General features: G+C 43.5%; 1 protein-coding gene across 1 annotated transcript in view; it reads right to left on the bottom strand.

Moving 5' to 3' along the window:
* Positions 1 to 17811, bottom strand: part of LOC139607694 (LHFPL tetraspan subfamily member 7 protein) — a 95195-nt gene that overhangs the window by 34201 nt on the left and 43183 nt on the right. The window lies entirely within an intron of this gene.

A 17811-nucleotide genomic window follows, 5' to 3' on the forward strand; every position in this document is an offset into this window, starting at 1 on the left:
CCGTATATAAAATCATTATCTCCTGCATTTGATCCACCTCAATCCTCTCTCAATATTATATTTCCTAATCAAGAAAGGTGCGGGGGAGTGCAGAGCTTTCCCTCGAGTCTTTTTCCTGACTTGATTTCTTCCCTTTGCCATCATTTTACCTCCATCCACTGCTTCACTGCCTCTCCGTTACATTTCACATCTGTCTCACTTTCCTCTCTCCTTTGATTCTCTATTTGTCTGTTTCCTGTTCTTTATCACTCTGCCCAACAGTCATCCATCTTTTTTGTATCTGTCTAGATCTCTTCTCTTTCACACCCACTTCCTGTGTCCCTGCTTCCCTTTCTCTTCCTTTCAGGCGCAGTGGGCTACAACAGAACAGTAGAGGATGATTTTCCAAGAAGTCATAAATCCCAGAGAAAGCAGCAGAGGAGGTAACACCAGTACCAGGAAAGACAGAGTGATTTGGAGAGAGCGAGAAGCAGAGCGGGAGAGAAAACCCTAAAGTTCAATTTGCAGTAATTCTGTTATCTGAGGCAGGCAGGGCTGGGTCACGGCTGCAGACACAATGGGTCCCCTGCAACATCCATTTAATGTATTTACAGTCACTAATTACCTCTCTATATAGTTGTTTTCATTGTTAGTGTCTGCCATTCTTGCATAAGTTTCACACATAAAAGGGATTTACAAAAAAACAAGCATTTGTGTAATCCACCCTAATTTTATCTGACTGATAACAGCCTCACTGTTTGCTGTTCACTCTGTTTACACCATATCTGACCGGTATAACCTCACCTTCAACATCTACTTCACATTCAGTGCCTGGTGAAACAGGGGTGTGGCGCTAACTGCAGTCATTTAAAAGTTTTAAAAGATTTTCATTTTGGGCATTTTTTTGACAATGGAGGAGTTTTAAATATTGCAGGGACTAACAGAACTGGAGGGAGCAGCCACAGTGAGCTGTTAGTTGAAGATCTGCAGGCAGCAGGCTGCACAGCTCAAACCCCTGAGTATGGCAACCCTCACTGAGTCCTGCTGTTGTGTCTCCACTCCACAGAACTCGCTGCTCGCACAGTGCGCCGAATGAAATCAGATGGCAGGATGATTATTGTCAGGCAGGACAATGTTGACTGACAAAACAGAGACAGTTTGGCTGCAGTGCAAACACACCAGTTGCTTTTTTGTTGTAGCTCAAGATGCATCTGCTGCTCAACGGTGTCCGTAGCGTTGCCATTACCATGGTAACCACAGTAACCACAGGTGTTGCCAAGTCAAGCGTCCTACAGTTTGCAACTTCTAAGGAGTATTGCAGCTACGTAAAGCAGGAAGATTCTGGGAGTTTTAGTCAAGCACCAAATACGCTGCACCACACACCTCAAATTCTGCCCTCACTTTATTATGCAGGTTAAAATTTTTCTCTGACTTGACAAAGCTCCTCCACAGCTTTTTAAAGGCTGTGTAATATTCTCCTGAATCATACATTTATTTTGACGAGTAAAATTGGTGACGATCCCCTTTAAACTTGGCAGTGCAGCACCTTTTATCACAGGTATGACAATAAATGAAAGCGATGATGAATAAAAAGCTGCAACTTCCATAAAACACTGTTCACCATTGTCTTCAAGATGCTCAATGACAGCAGCTGGAAATGTGTTTCCACTCTTTCTGAACTGCACTGCTCCTGAAGACCGTTTCAGTCAGGCAGCCAACACAAAGGTGTGACCTTCAATTATCCCCCTCCACATTCAAATTAACCGTCTAGCAGGAGAGATAGAAGGGCAGAGGGAGAGAGAGAGAGAGAGAGAGAGAGAGAGAGAGAGAGAGAGAGAATAATAAATACAAATACACAAAGCACAAAATCAAACATTAATCAGCTTAATGTCTTGATATGTACAACAAGCTTTAATGAGCCCAGGATAAAACCACTTGTACATTAACCAGCAGGTTGTAATTACAGGAGAGGCAGAGCTGTTAAGTAAACAAATTAATAATTGATGTGTTTGCTGTGAGAATTTAAAAATGTCAGTGGATGCCATATTTTGAACTTTTCTTTTTCTTTTAGACGTGTGCATCTGCATTTTGAGATAAAGTGCCGGGGCAGCATCGCACCCACAAACTGCCACCACACAAAACATCCTGACTTTGTTTTAAAGAGGGGGGAGGGGTATTGTGGGTTTAGGGGGAGCCCGGGGGTAAAGAACAGATATCGTCCATCGGGCTCGACTGGCCTGGGCAATGTGTTGGAAAAACAGCCCACTGTGGAGCTGGGATTATTGAAATCTTCTCAGGCAGGGCTGTTTTAAATGGGAAAGGGAGTGGTGGTGCTGATGCTGCGTGTGTGTGATGAGTGTGTGTTTGAATGTGTGTCCCTGTGCGCACGAGTCATGGACAAGCATGAGCGCTGCTGTTGATGACACCTCCATGAATGAGTAAATCTGCTGCTTTCCCCTCCTCACACCACTGCTACTATAGTTTTACTAGGAAGTGGAGGGCTAACAGCTGCTGCACTTCTCCCTCAAACACACACAGACACACACACAGACAGACACACACTTACAAACACGCACACAGACAGACACACGCAGTGGTGTGGGGGGCTGAAGAGGCTGAAAATGAGGGTGTGCAAGCTGTGACGGTGAACATTAATGGGGACAGCAGCTGTGGAATTAATGTGGCACATCTGGGAGGACAGAGCAGAGACGAGACAGAGAGGGAGTGATGAAGAAGTGATACAAGTAGACAGACAGGAGAGAGAGACAGAGAGAGACAGAGAGAGAGAGAGAGAGAGAGAGAGAGAGAGAGAGGATGTTTGACTTGATTTTCAATAAGCCTCTCCCATCAGTCTCACTCGATGTCTCTCTTGTATTCTAGCATCTGGCTGAAGAAATTGATTTTTAAGACCCTCTTGTCCTTGAGTCACCTGTTAAAACATCTTCATCTATGACTAAGAAAAGTCAACTTAACCAACACATTGCCACATCACATTTAAACACACTCCCAGTACAATTTGCCCTCTCTGACCTCAGGGTTACACAGCATGTTTGAGGCATTTCACTAATGCATTCACTGATTCCAGCCTGAAGTAATAGGACACATGCAAAAGTCCTGACAATAGTGACTATGACCATGGAGAGATTTAGCAGTAGGGCGCATTGATGTAAGAAATAGAGTTTGTAAGAAAATGCAGGATGCATGGACATTTTCACAGAACAATTTTACTGCGAGGTGGTGGTGGTCAATTTTTCAGTGGGGAGAAGTTGGTCTGCTTGAAAATAACCACTGGTTTGCTGATGCTGACTACAAATAAAGAAGTTTGGAGGTTTTAGAGGTTTAGATGTGATTACACAGGTGAAACAGACTCATAACCAGTTTCTTCTTCCTTCCTTTCCTTTCTTCTTCCAAAGCACAGCTTCAAGGCAAGGCCTTTGTCTATCCCCCTATTCAAGTGCTATCCTGGGAGCTCCATCAAACAGGCAGCCAGAGGGCATCTTTAAAAGTCTCCTCAGCCTCCCACCCCTCTGCCTCTGCTCTCTGCTGCTTGTGTCTTGGTGTCTTTAACACCTTCATTGAGGCCCCTCAAAAGCAAGAGCAAGCAGCCTCCACCTGCCTAGAATAGACATCTCTGCAAGGTTTTACTTGGAGTTTAAAGACACACATGCAAACACACAGACAGGCTTCAACAGCCCACTAGGTGGAAGAACAAGGGGAGAGCTGCCTGGCTGTCTGTCAGTGTGTGTGTGTGTGTGTGTGTGTGTGTGTGTGTGTGCCTTTATGTGGACCCACCACCATGCCTATCAGCCAAGCTAAGACACTTCTATGGTGTCGGAAGAGCTCTGTAATGAGCCATCATGGTCTTGGAGATCCACTTCACCTTTACAGCTCAGAATATCAACTACAGGAGAGAGAGACGGAGAGAATGAGACGGGGGGAGCTGTGGATTTTAGTGAGGAGAGGAAACCCATAAAATAAACTGCCACCACTCTCTAGATACCCTTCAGAACAACACATATGACCCCATGTTGTTCATCAGCACCACGATGAATGAATTAAGCCTCTTTATTGGACGCTCACAAAGGCTCAGTATTCATCTCAGCCCCCTCTGCACTCATTATGTTTCCACTCCGAACATGGTGGAAAAGATATTAAAAAACTCACAGCAGACAATCTGTATACACAGTAAATGTGTGCTTTGCTGCTAAACAAGACTTGAACCAGGACGATCTGCTTTACGAAAGATTTCTTCAGCCATTGTCTACAGTGCATGGTAATATTTTAGCACAAAGCTATAGCCTCACATAATCTCAAGAGCAACATAGCGCTAACACATTTAACCCTACGACGTGAAGAGGCTACCAATGTTCTCGCCGCACAACATTAGGTTGATCAAAGGGCCGAATTTCCAGAACCTCAGGGTATGTCTAATATCGAGAAGAGCACAGAGGAAGTGGAAGAGCTGGGGATTCACTTAGATTAAGACTTTGATTCTCTGACACTTTCCTATTTCCCATTAGAGAGAAATATTAGCACCAACTATCAACTAAATTAGGACCTATCTGCAAGGCACAACTGAGATGAACCTTGCCAATATTCTTAGAGCTTTTCTTTAATTGGTTGATTAATTGTCTGTCCCACGCGTCCTGGTGACGGGTGACCATGAGGGGAAGGGGTGACGTTAGCAGTAAAACACCCTTCACACAGAGCTGAGGATAGAAATGGATGATCTCTCTCCTCTCCTGCTCTCTCTTCCTCAGATATATTGCATCATCAATTGCCCTGCAGCGGAAGCCACACTAGGAAGATGAATAAATTAATCTGGAATAAATGGCCTCCTGCTTGACACATAATCACAGATTAGGCCGGGCCAGCTGGGAGTGATGGGTGAGGAGGGCTGAGAGAGAGTGGGGGTCACCCACATTAACCCCTGCACAGAGCAGGAGGCCCTGCACAGATTTAACCAGAGACAGAGAGGAGATGGAGGACGGAGCTGTGAGGTGATTTAAGCAGACCTGTAGGCTCATCCCTGTGGTGTCATTTCAACTGTGGTGGGCGGCAGCTAATGATGTCACTAATGAAGGAGTTCATTACTGGGTCAACCCTTTGGACCCAGCCATGCTAACTCCTCACTCTGTTATGAATACCATTGCTGTTAGTTTAGTTTTGTTTTTTTTTTTGCTTCTTGTCCACCACCAAGCACTTCTGGGAGACAAAAACCTTTTTTTTATACCCCAATACAGTGCCCAAACCAAGACAAAAACATCAGCAAAGTCATGCATCACCATCTCTCCATCATCCCAGTCATATTCAACTACATTCACAGTTGGTTTCAAAAGTCTCTGTACCTTATGATGAATCTGTAACATAGTAGCAGCCAGCAGCACCATCAACAATATTAGTATAGGCCATTATATTTACCTTTACGTACTCATGAAATATTGTTATATAGGACACCATGTTTCTATCAAATCTTGCAGTTTGTCTTGCAGGGTTTTTCTCAAGTCCTCAAGTATACATCTTTGACTCTTATAAAATATCATGCACATCATATCCGATCGATCATCACCACGCTACATCACCTTTCCAAACGACCAAAAGCATCCACAACATCCAGCAGGGCCCCTGTCTGATTTTCTGCTGAGCGAAACACAATTAAGGTGAACGGAAAGATTTGTCATGTTGATTTATCCCACACCTCACCTAATGAAATTTCCCCACATTCCCTTTTGAGCAAGTGGCTGAAGGGAGGGAGGGGGTGTAGGAAAAAAAAAAAGAGAAATTAAAGATGGGACGACCCTCCGCACCCCGCGTTCCCCTGTTTAGATGAATGAATTGTACCTCTGTCCCTTCCATTTTTCTCAATTAAGTGTTTGCCATTTGGAATGCTTCCCAGCTTCATGATCATTAAAACCTTTGCATGTCAAAGGGGGGGTTGAGGAGGAGGGGGAGATGGGGGGTGGAAGGCACGCTTAATTCAATTTCACAGCCGTCAGTGCTACCTGCCCTCATCAACAGACAGAGAGAATGCGAGGGAGGGATGGTTAAAAGAGGGAGAGAAGAGAAAGAGATAAATAATGGCAATAAACACTCCATTTGAGGGCAGCTGCCAACATGAAAAACACTTATCCACAGTGCAAATCATTTTGTCTGCTGATGAGTCAGAAAATCTTGATTGTGAAAAAATAAAAATAAAAAAATCATATGGTACTGAACAAAGGGTCACAAATTTTAGTATTTCTTGTGCAGTGTTCTAAAAAAATAGCAATAGAAATAACTCAAACTCAACAAGTAGATTCTTTTAATACCAAGACATTAAGACTCTTTATGACACGACAGGAAATTTAGCAGGGAAAAATTGGATTTTCCAAAGAGAGAAAGACATGAAAGAGCTGCAGGATGAACACTCACCTTCCTCATATGAGTCTGCACTGTTTCTTTATCTTCCTCCTGATGCCGCATTGACAACTGCATAAACCCCAGACCCAGCACGCTTCAGTAGTTAACATGATATATTCATGTGTCGAAAATCAATGCTTATATAATACACTCACATTAACATGGAGGTACCCCCCACCCCCCGACCCCATCCCAGGAAAATGTCATGTTCCCTGACATCTATGACAGAGACAGAAACAGAATCGAGGTCAAACTCTTAATAACTGAGCTCTTTTCTCTTCCTGTGGACTAAAGGAACTTGTAGGAAAGAGGTGCAAAATGTTAAAGCAGTGGTTGGATCATTATCGTATCAAACAGAAAGTAGCAACTAAGACAAAATATTTAAAATGTTGTGTTGTAGAACTATCTTACAACTACGTGTTTATACCAGAGTAATAAGTTCATTCTTCGGCAAAGGGCTTCGAGTGAGACAAGCGACCGAAACAGTGGCTTGTAAATCCCTAAAGGTTTCATTTAGAGGGGAATGCTAATTTTTATCGAACCTCCAGTCAAGTCGGGAAATAAATGATGGGGGTCCGTCATTGCTGCCTTCCCAATACCATCACAATCACAGGAGGAGAAGGAGGAAGGGGCGAGAAACACCTCTGGCTTAATCACATTCATGGTTTCTCTACCTCAGTGATTTGCAAACATGGGCCTTGTATACACCCAAGGGTCCAGAATTAGGGAGTAACAACAATTCTGCTTTCTTGACTCTGATTTAGTGGCCGTTTTTAGGCAGTGCTTTCAGGTAAATGTTAATGTCAGCATGCTAATCAAAATGGCATGCTATGATGCTAATGTTTAGAGGGTGTAATGTTTACAACATTCCACACCTTAGTTTAGTGTGTTAGCATGCTAACATTTGCTAATTAGCACCATGTACATCTGAGGCTGGTGGGAATGAGTTTTGCAGATGCTGAGTCATAAACCAAGGCACTGGACAAACTGAAAGTTTGACCTGACGATGGTGCGAAAGGAAAAAATAGGGATCACCTAAGTTATTACAATTCATCCTAAGGGAGGCATGAATGTCTGCACATTTCATCGCAATCCATCCTTTAGTTTGTTAAGACTTTCCACTCAAAATATCAAAGGTAAACCTCATGGTGGCCTTAGAGAAAACGTGAGGACATCAACAAAGTCAGTAGGCTTCAACCTCTGAGAATTATGGATGTATGCACAAGTTTTGTATCAGTCCAGAGCTATTTCACTGGATGAGTAAAAATGTAACCTGCTAGAGGCACTGGAGGGCATGTGAGGGGATCACAAATAGGAGACCATGAATCCTATCCAGTAACTGTAGAGACAGTTCACTCTGGATCAAAGTGGACCAACCAGTGTTGTCATCCCTGGACCAAAACCTTTTATTTAAAGTTATAATTAAGTCACTACATCTTGCCTTAGTTGTTAACCTTCAAAACTATTCTCACTGATTAAATATCTATAGAGAAAAAGAGGCAATGACAACATATTTTTACCTCTATGTCCATGTAACCAAGGATGCTAGTCTTGGGTTGTGTAAAAGGGGCCACTTGTTCTGAGTGCTATCAGCTTGCCTGCAATAGGACTAAAAGAGCTTTGGAAGGCTACAACATAATGTGTCTGCTTCTCTTCTCACTGGGACCAACTCCAGTATTGAGCGCAGTCACCCAGCTGACATCAGCCCATTGATTTATACTTTCACTCCTCCCTCCGTTTCCCCTCCTCTGTCCACCCACCCCCCACCCCACCCTCCCAGGACGACTATATGTCGGCACTGTGTTGTCTAGGACGTGGATCAACTCTTAATACACATCACATACACACCAACACACTTGACAGTCTCCCCACCAGGTTTGATTAATTTGGCTCGTAACGCGTGTGAGCAGAGCTATCGCCGGCATCCAGATGTTCCACAGCCCTTTTGTCTGCACCCCCCACTACACACACACACACGCACACTCTATCTTGCACACACACATGCATGCCAGGTACACACCTGCTTTCATCCCCTCCCCTTCCCTCCAGTAGTCGAGGATGCGATGCAGTGTGTGGCATGCTGGTGTTTTGATTATTTCTTCTTTGCTTCTCTGAGCTCTCTGTGAGCCGGGACTATCTGCTCTGCATCAGAAGAAAGAAGTGTGTTTTCACAGAGGCCTGCAGAGATTGCATCAATGACTTAAGGGCGGTTATCAAAGGCAAAGAGCTGTTGTGCAAATACAACACACTAACACACTTGAGCACAAATGCACACACCTTCTCCTTCACTGTAATTGCCACCAGTCACACGCAGCCACACTCACACAAGTGAGACGTCTCGAGGAGCAGCAGCAGCTCTCACCCTAAGTGTGGCCAAGAAAACAAACAGCCAGCCACAGTGAGCGCTGACAGGGAGCCTAAGTCTGCTCTTCACTTCTGAACCTGCTCTTATGAGGGAGGGGGGGGGGTCTGGACACAGCAGCAGAACAGACAGAGAATAAGAAAATGAGGTTTTAGAAGAGGATGAGGATGAGGAGGACAGAGGACAGAGAGGGAATGATAGATTGTAGTCATTGAGAAGGCAGATCAGAGCTACGATAGCCACTTTATGGATGGAGAGCAGCAGGACAGTTATGCGGCAGTGGATCCTTTTCTGGTGATATTTCTTCAGTCATAACAGCTGCTGCTGCTCCTTCCTCATTTTAAAACAAAACACAAGAACCAACCACTTTCTGTTCTCTACCTGTGGTTCGTTACAGTTACAGGTATAGTTACATTAATTAATAAGTTTGGCTTATAAATGAAAAATATGCATTTTGTTTGTGTTTTCAACCGAGCGTGATGAAAAAAAAATTAGGCCCAAGCACAAACAAATTAGGTCTTCACCAGTGAGTGAGCAGAGCTGCAATATAGGCCTAATTTTTCTGTGGAACTGAGACCCGACCCAGGACCCAGTTAGGACCAGGTCCAAATTGTAGTCTGTGAAATCAAGTTGGGAAAGATCTTGGATCATGTCGGATCATGTGGCACGTTATCGGATTACTGGAATTTGATTCACAGATATTATCTTGGTAAGCAAATTATTATGTTCTGTTTATAGTCCAGTTGGCATGTTTTATTGTTGCACTTCAAAATTTTTCTATAAATTAGCATCCAAGCAGATTATTTTTGGAGTATTTCCTTGACTTTATGACTTCAGATCAGGTCTCTCTTTTAAAAAAAATAATTTATGCATTTTAATTTTGGCTCTTGATGACCTCAAACTTTCAGCATCCTCATTTTCCTTTTCTTTTTACTTGGAGACATACAGCAGTGTCCTATCTTGGGATTTAACTTTTGGTAGCAGATGGACCTCTGTTGTTACTTTTGGATTCTGTGTTTTGTCTTTAAGGCTTTGGGTCTTTTATTAAAGTTTGTGCAAATGTAGAAAACTATATCAAATTTCAGCAAGAGGTTTGTGTACTATTTGCAAAGTCAAGGTTGGCCCACAACAAAAACAAATGCATTGACACACCACAGTACTAACAAATGCCAGCATAGTTCTGATATGGAAACATGTACACACGCATGCAGAAACCAACAGATGCTAGTTCACCCTCACACACATGCACACACCCTCAGGGTATTTGGATTTTTGAAGCATACGCGTCCCTGTTTTTACCAGTTAATACGACTCTGTATCTCAATAAGCAGCTTCAGTCTGTTCGCTGATGATCTGAGGAAAACACACATGATTAACATACCATAGTGTGTGTGTGTGTGTGTGTGTGTGTGTGTGTGTGTGTGTGTGATTTTCTTAAATACAGATAAATAGCGGGGCACAGACCCTCACTGTCTGTTCAAACACACAGAGGTTAATCAGTGTGTTTGTTGGAAGCAATCATATGAAGCCGATGACTTGACAGTAACATCTTGCTGCTCTACAAGCTTTATTGTTTCACTTGTATTTGCATACTGATGCCGCTGAAGCTTCCACAGACTCTGCAGCTTTTAGATCCATGACAGAATCAGACATTAAGAATCCCTGAATACACACTGTTGTTTATGTCTGAGCTGATTGAGAGACAAACTTGACAACATTCAGGCAAACAAATGTATACACACACATTTTCATGTACAAGCACGCACTAGAGCCAAGGATGGTGTGTGAAGCACAGCTTTTGCATTTGTTATTTTGCGTGACGTGCTAAACCACATTCACACCACCATCTGTCCTCCAGTTGGTGCTGGGTCATGTTGAAACTAATTCAGAGCAGATCTCAGACATGCTAATGGGTTTATTTTGAGCGACTGGTGAATGGTCTAAAAAAATAAAAACACAAAAAATAAAGTGAATAAGTTTACTCAAAAAAAAAAAAAAAAGTATATGGACGTTGCTGCAGTTTCAGGCTTTTGGTTTTACTTCAAACCCTCAATCAGAGGTGTCAGTTAAGCTGACGCTGCTCGTGAGATACAACATCACCACATATCAACACCCAGAGCTCGTGACATCTTTGTCAGTTCTGTCAGTGTAATCAGCATTTTCACCCAGACGTTTGAAGTGATATACAACAGTCTTTAAATACATTAATGGGTCTATTTGTAAGTTTTCTCTGCCACCGAACGTGGTTTCTTGCCAGGAGCTGGTGGTGGTGATTCTCGCTCGACAAGAGCTTCACAAGACAAGAGGTTACAATACGGCTTCAGGGCAGACTGGAGGCTACAGTGAGTCGCTATAGGAAAGTGAGGAGACAGGCCGGGGCTAGCTGGTTAGCGGGCTAACTTCAGTAGAAGAAAAGACATGATAGAGACAACATTGTTGTTGTTTCCAACTGCTGGAGACAACTCTCTACGAGTAAAGAATTAAGTTTGATGCTGAGCTCGCAACGTTTCCTCTAGGCTGGGAAGCAAACAGTTGTTCATGCTAACATTAGCTATGCACTAATAGCAAAACTTACAAATAGCTCCTTTGAGGCTAAATTATCCTAAGGTGTAGGATATGAACTATGAAGTCTTTTAGCCCCATATTGTTATGAACTTGACCTTTTTGGCTAGATTGCTGTCAGTCTTTAACAGAGACAGGGGCACGGTGTGGTGAAGTGGAGGTGCTTATTTCATAGTGTTTTAAATTTACCTCTGCCTTGAGTCAAATCCAGAATAATGGCAGTTGTGGCTCCCGGGTATCGTAGTATATTCCAAGCCAAACTGATGGAAAAAGACATAAAATCTACTCATGAACACATAGTAATGTTAAATTATCCAGGAGACTGCCGTGTTTACACTTTGAAAGATTGAGTGTATCGTTAAAAAGAAAATGTTAAAGTTTGGGAATTTACAGGGGGTAAAAAAAAACCTCCAATAGCAGCAGCTCCTCTAATTCATCTTTACCAGTGAAGCCTCCAAATGTGAAGAAATGTGAAAATACAAGTGAGCAGCTAATCTATTGTTCTGAGTAAATTTGGTTAAAAAATAAACACCGTAGTGACACTTTAAATCCTCCATTTTTGATTTCAAGTGTTCTCCCTTGTCTTGTTAGTGGAAACAAATCCACCTGTATTGTCTCTATATATGTGTGTGTGTGTGTGTGAGTGTGCGCAGTGGAGAGATCTGTAATTGGCTCCTAGAAAATGGGGTGTTTCTAAAGTCAAGTGTAGGCCATGCTGAGTTGAGGGAAAAATAGGGCCATCATTATAGAGATGATAACTGAACATAGACAGTTAACACCTGCATGTGTGTGTGTGTGTGTGTGTGTGTGTGAGAGAGAGAGAGAGAGAGAGAGAGAGAGAGAGAGATTATACTAACAGACTGTGTGTTTTTGCTGGATGGATCGTGTGCAGCCAACGCTAGGGGCCAAACAAAGGAGAGTTGTTTATCCATCTTTGCTTTATAGACACTTCACTACTGCACAATGAGGCCACAATAATAACACACACACACACACACACACACACACACTCAAACTCACACACACACACACACACACAAGCACACAGAATACAGATACAGTTGTGATGCGGTTCATAGCCTTGGCACTTTTTGACAGGGAGTGTGTGTGACTCGCTTTGACTGTACATGACAGGGGGAATTGGCGTCACTGCCGTCACCAGGTGGGGATGGGACACGTGTGTGTGTGTGTGTGTGTGTGTGTGTGTGTGTGTGTGTGTGTGTATGAGAAGTGTACATGGAGAGCGACAGGTTTACATGAAGTGGATGTGACACATAGCCATGGGTGAGTGTGCCATGTTGTGTGTGTGAGGTTGTAGAGAGCTGAGCGCAGGTGACAGTGTTTACTGTGTGTGTTCATTCACATGAAAACAGAGTTTTACCTCAACAGCAGAGAAAAGCAGAACCGGTAACTTTTACAGGCACAAAAGACACAAGCCTTTATTGCTAATTTCCCCTGTTTTATATTTCATCATGTTTTAGTGTCACGTTTCTCTTTTCTTATCTGCTGTTCAAATTTATTATTGATTCTGTTTGCAGCTAATGCAGCAATATTATACAACTGAGTCTTCACATATTCATTACTCTGCTGCTCTGAGTTTCTCTGTTTAACATAAATAATGTTTTGGGGTTTTTTTCGATTTTGCTTTTTTTTTTTCAACTTTCTGCACAGGACACTTTCACACCTGTGGATGAAGGACATAAACGATGCACTGGATCACACCAGCTTTTTACAAACACACAAGGAGCTGCAAACATGAAGCTACACAGTGCGACAGTCAACTCATTTATTGTGGAGCCTTCCTGTGTCAGCAGAGCTACATGGACCCACATCTAATCCTGGAGACTGACAGCAGCTCAGGCAGCACTTTCCAGCACCTAATGTGTTAGTTTATCTTTTGTAATGAGTTCACGTTGAAATAAGCAATTATGAGCGTGGTTGTGGTCACAGGTTATCAGTTATCATTTTGATTGGTTGAGGATGAGTCTTATCTAATATTAGCCTGTCTGAGTGCAGGGATAAAGAGCAGAGGGAGGAGAGAGGTGAGCGATGTGCTGCCGCTTTGTGTAGACCATGATGGACAGTGAATGATAACCCTGATCCCTGAAGTACTCTGGTTTGGTTTTGCTTCTGTCTGTTTGTTAACCGACCCACCATCATGGTTAGTGACACATAGTCAAGTGAGTGATGCTGCAGGGAGCCGGCGCTAACAACTAATCATTTAACCAAGGTGTGTGAAACCAAGATTTGAAATTTAGATTTAGTTTTGTTGCATTCAGTGATTAGTGAGTGGCTCCTTAGGTCTTATGCTTCAGCTTGATAATGAAAAGCACAGCTTGTTCTCTTGTGTCAAGGACAAATCAGTTCTAGCAGAACAACACACTGAAATGCACTGAAAAGGTGTCATTTTGTCAAAAGATGTATAGTTTTTTCAAATACATTCTGGTGAATCATTGCAGATGATTTTTGATTTAGGTTTAAGTTTTTGCCTCATAAAAGGTACAAAATGGTTTGTTGCTCCATTAGGTAACCTAGCAATTCTGTACCAATGGGTTGAGTTTTGTACCAGGACATAAAGGTACATTTATGTCACCTGGAGTGAACAAATGTTCTTTTACAGGTACAGACAAGAAGGTACAGGTACAAGAAGCGTAATGCAAAAATCAGCTTTTCTGAATTAATGAGATTATTTCAGAATTCTGAAATTGGAGCAATGAACCACAGCAAAACCTTCCAGCAGGTCAAAGAGCACAATCCTCGCTTTCCTGCAACAACGTCAATGGATGTCGAGATGTGGATGTGGTTTTTTTACCTTTTACCTTTACTCAGAAACAGTCTTTACTTGTTCATTTGAGACATATTTGACATGTCTGAATACCAGCAGTGTGTGTCTGAACATCCAGGTGAGGCAGAGTGAGACTGAGGATGCCGGTACACAACCCCACACACAAACAGATGAAGTCTTCCCACCTCATTACCTCTTTTAGGATCCATTTGAAAAGCGCTGCATCTACACATGCACACACACACGCACACACACACACACACACACACACACACACACACACACACGCACGCACACACACACACGCACACACACACACACACACTATATCGCACACATGCAGAACCCACAAACCACACATCAGGTCCTATTATTTCCACCAAACCACAGTCTGACACTTAACGGAGACCCTCACAAGCAGAACTCTCAAAGGAGAAATCCCAAGGAAACCTGTCGACTAACAGAACAGTGTGCATGTCACGTGTGCATGTGGGAGAAAATAAATAAAATGAAGCCAAGTGAAGGCCCAAAGTGTAATAAACAAAAACAAAGCCCTCCGATCAATAATTCGGAGTGAGGGCTGACAGGCAGTGAGAGGGTGTAAATTGATTATACGTGAGCTCAGGGATTATCCCTCGTCATTCATCCTCTGTGGTGAACCCTCGTCACCTGGATAAGAAATAACTGAGAGCACAGAGACAAGAGGAGAGAGCTAACCTGCACAAACTCCTATCTGGGATTCAGATCTGAGGTGAAGTGTTCTCTCTCTCCTCCTTTGTCTCTCCATCCTCTCGTCCATGTCTCAATTTCTTTTTTGCTCTCTAATTGTGTTTCTACCTATGCCTCCATCTCTCCCTCCTCAGGCTGGTAGGGGCGGCAGGGAGGTTCAGATTTCACATTGCTGGCATGACAGTGACATCAAGGCTGCACCAAACCTGCGGTGCCTCTAATCACCAGAGAGAGAGAAAGAGAGAGAGAGAGAGCGAAAGGCTACTGGCAGTGAAATACAGATTGTCTACGTGCAAACACTCACAAAAGCAAACACAAATGCAAACAGAGGTACTAAGACAGTTTGAACGAGCAGTGTGCGCTGCATGTGTGTGTGTGATGCGTGGCTCAGCAAGGCAGTGTGTTTGTCAGTGATATCACAGGGAGCACAGCTGTCCCAAACCTGCCAGCGTCAGCTGACACCTTCACCCGGGCAGCCTGCCCGCCTCACCCCAAACCCCCACCCGCCACCGATCCTAGTTACCTTGATCAGGAGGTTAGATCACATGTCAGGCCTTTCTCTCAGCGCATGTGGATACTGCACACACACACACCCACACACACACACACACACAGATCCAAAATAATCCCTAAAGACTCAAAGTGTGACTCAACTACTTACTTCATTCTGTTAATTGGGCTTGTTGACAATATGTCTATTGAGAAATTAGAGAGAACTTTAACTGCTGAATAGTTTTAAAGATTTCATCATCCCCTAATTACATGAGGTAACAACAGCAGTAACGTCTTTGTACAGTTGATGGAGGTCTCACACAGCCAGCCCACTAATTATGCTAAATGTGATGTGACACAGTCAGACAGAGGTTAGGGAGTCATCAGTGACTACAGACCTGCATGTATCAGCCCTCAACCAATCAGAGCCGCAAACACATCAGACGCTGATCATCCAAACCACTTCTGTAAGGATTTAAACTGCTGGCCTCAGTGAATCTATGGGAGCTTGACTGTATTATGAACGGAAATGGTGAAAATGATATAGCATATTGCTCTTTAACATTAAACATGCATTACTCAGGGACTTCAGTCGTGCACAGAAGTCATTTTAAAGTCACATGTCCCGTGCACCCTCCAATCACATACGTCCACGACCCCCCTCTCACAACAGGCGGCTCATACAGACATCTGACACTCATTCAGCATGCACACGACAACACTGAGATCTGCATCCCTGCTGCTGCACTGCTCTCAGAAATTTAATTCCCTCCACCTCACCGGCCAACTTCTCTATTAGCATTTAGATGTGCTGTGTGTGACTTTGAATGTGTCTTATAATGTGTTTGTGTTCATTAAATGTTGTGTATCTCAGGCGCTGGCAGACAGGTTGTGGGTTCAGGGGAAAGTCTGTGTGGAGCTCAGATTTGTTCCAGAGCCGAAGCACCAAAGTAAAACACACACTGTTGCAACAAATGGTTGAAAGCTTCACACTGGATCACTGTGTGTTAAAATGATCTTAGTGTTGGTCAGTAGCAGAAGAAGACGCACAGCTACTGTACAACTGTGCTCAGTTTTCACTGTCAGTCTGAGTGTAGACTTAAGGGTCTGTGTAAGGTACTGAATAAAAAGCTGGGGGGGGGGGGCAGGAGTATCATTATTATTTATCAGCACCTTATGACTTCTCTTGCACACCTGGGTGCATGTAGAGAGAGCTGCAGGCAGACACACACATGCAGCATGGAGCACTGAGAGCAAACACATTCCTGCACAGAAACATTTCTGCAGACACACAACAACCTGACACATTTTGTAACATAACTATAAAAGTTGATGTTCAGAAACTTCACTTGCACACAGTTCGCTGCTATTAATCACTGATCAGCAGCCTGTTGAGCACTGCAGCCCTTGAAACAAGTTAAAACAAGTCAGGCCTATGCAGCAGTACAGTTGGATTCCCACTCTTGAGCATACGTTAATTACACTGGATCCCTCTAATAGAGTCACGCTGCACCAATTAAAGACAACAGAGACACAGAGCGGACGTATAGAGCTCATTACTCATGCAAGCAACACAGTTCTCACGGGACAAAGAGATTAATGGCACTCTTCTTATACAGCACGTACATAGGGTTTGTCTGATGCAAACGCAGAACACCGGCACAACAGGGAAAACACAAGCACAGGGCGCCTTTGCAGAGAAAACAATAAAAGAGAAAAGAATCTTTCTTCAGTGGCAGGGCAGGACACCAGATATTTCAATATCAGAGAATTTCAAAGATTCTTGGGGGTGATTGCACAAAGGGAGGCTGTGAGGGAGGAGGTGGGCGAAAGGAAGATGAAGAGGTGATGCAGGCCGAGGAGGGAACAAAAGGAAGAGTTGAAATAAAAGAGCTGAAGCACAGAGGATGAGAGGGAGACGTATGCTTGAGGAAAAAAATTGCATACACGTATCATTTTCTTGTTACATCTCTCTTTAAAGCACGAGTGAGATATTGTTGTGATAATTGCATCCGTGCTCTTGCTGTCAGGTTTCTGGCCTCCAGAATATTGCCTCATTGCGTTTTCACTTCCTGTCTGTCCTCCTCTGAAATAGCGGTCGGCATGCAGTCATTGAGTGGAGCCCTGCTGCTGTAAAGACAGAGCAACATCTCTGAGGGCCCTTTCAGCCGACGGAGGCTGTTTGTTCCCCTCAGAGCGTCTGACAGGCTGTAATTCTGTTTTAGGACAGAAAAGCCTGACACTACTGCAACTTTTTTTTTCTTATTGTAGATAGCATTTCTCTCAGGATTAGATGAATCTCCTCAGTCATTCTCAGCGTTTTTTGTCTCTCTGACCTCTCGTCAGGGTCGCCGACTTTCTCTGGCCTCTGCGTGTGCAGGCTGCATTCGACAGCCTGGCTATAAAAGGCAAAGCAGAGGCAATACAGGGATTAGGACCTCAGCGTCCCTTCTGTCTCCCATTAAAAGTCTTATCTCCACTAAAGAGGCCCCGTGTGTCCAAC

This window comes from Trachinotus anak, unplaced genomic scaffold, assembly GCF_046630095.1.
Source record: "Trachinotus anak isolate AG129_WGS33_773 ecotype Australia unplaced genomic scaffold, CSIRO_AGI_Tana_v1 ptg000024l, whole genome shotgun sequence".
NCBI lineage: Eukaryota > Metazoa > Chordata > Actinopteri > Carangiformes > Carangidae > Trachinotus > Trachinotus anak.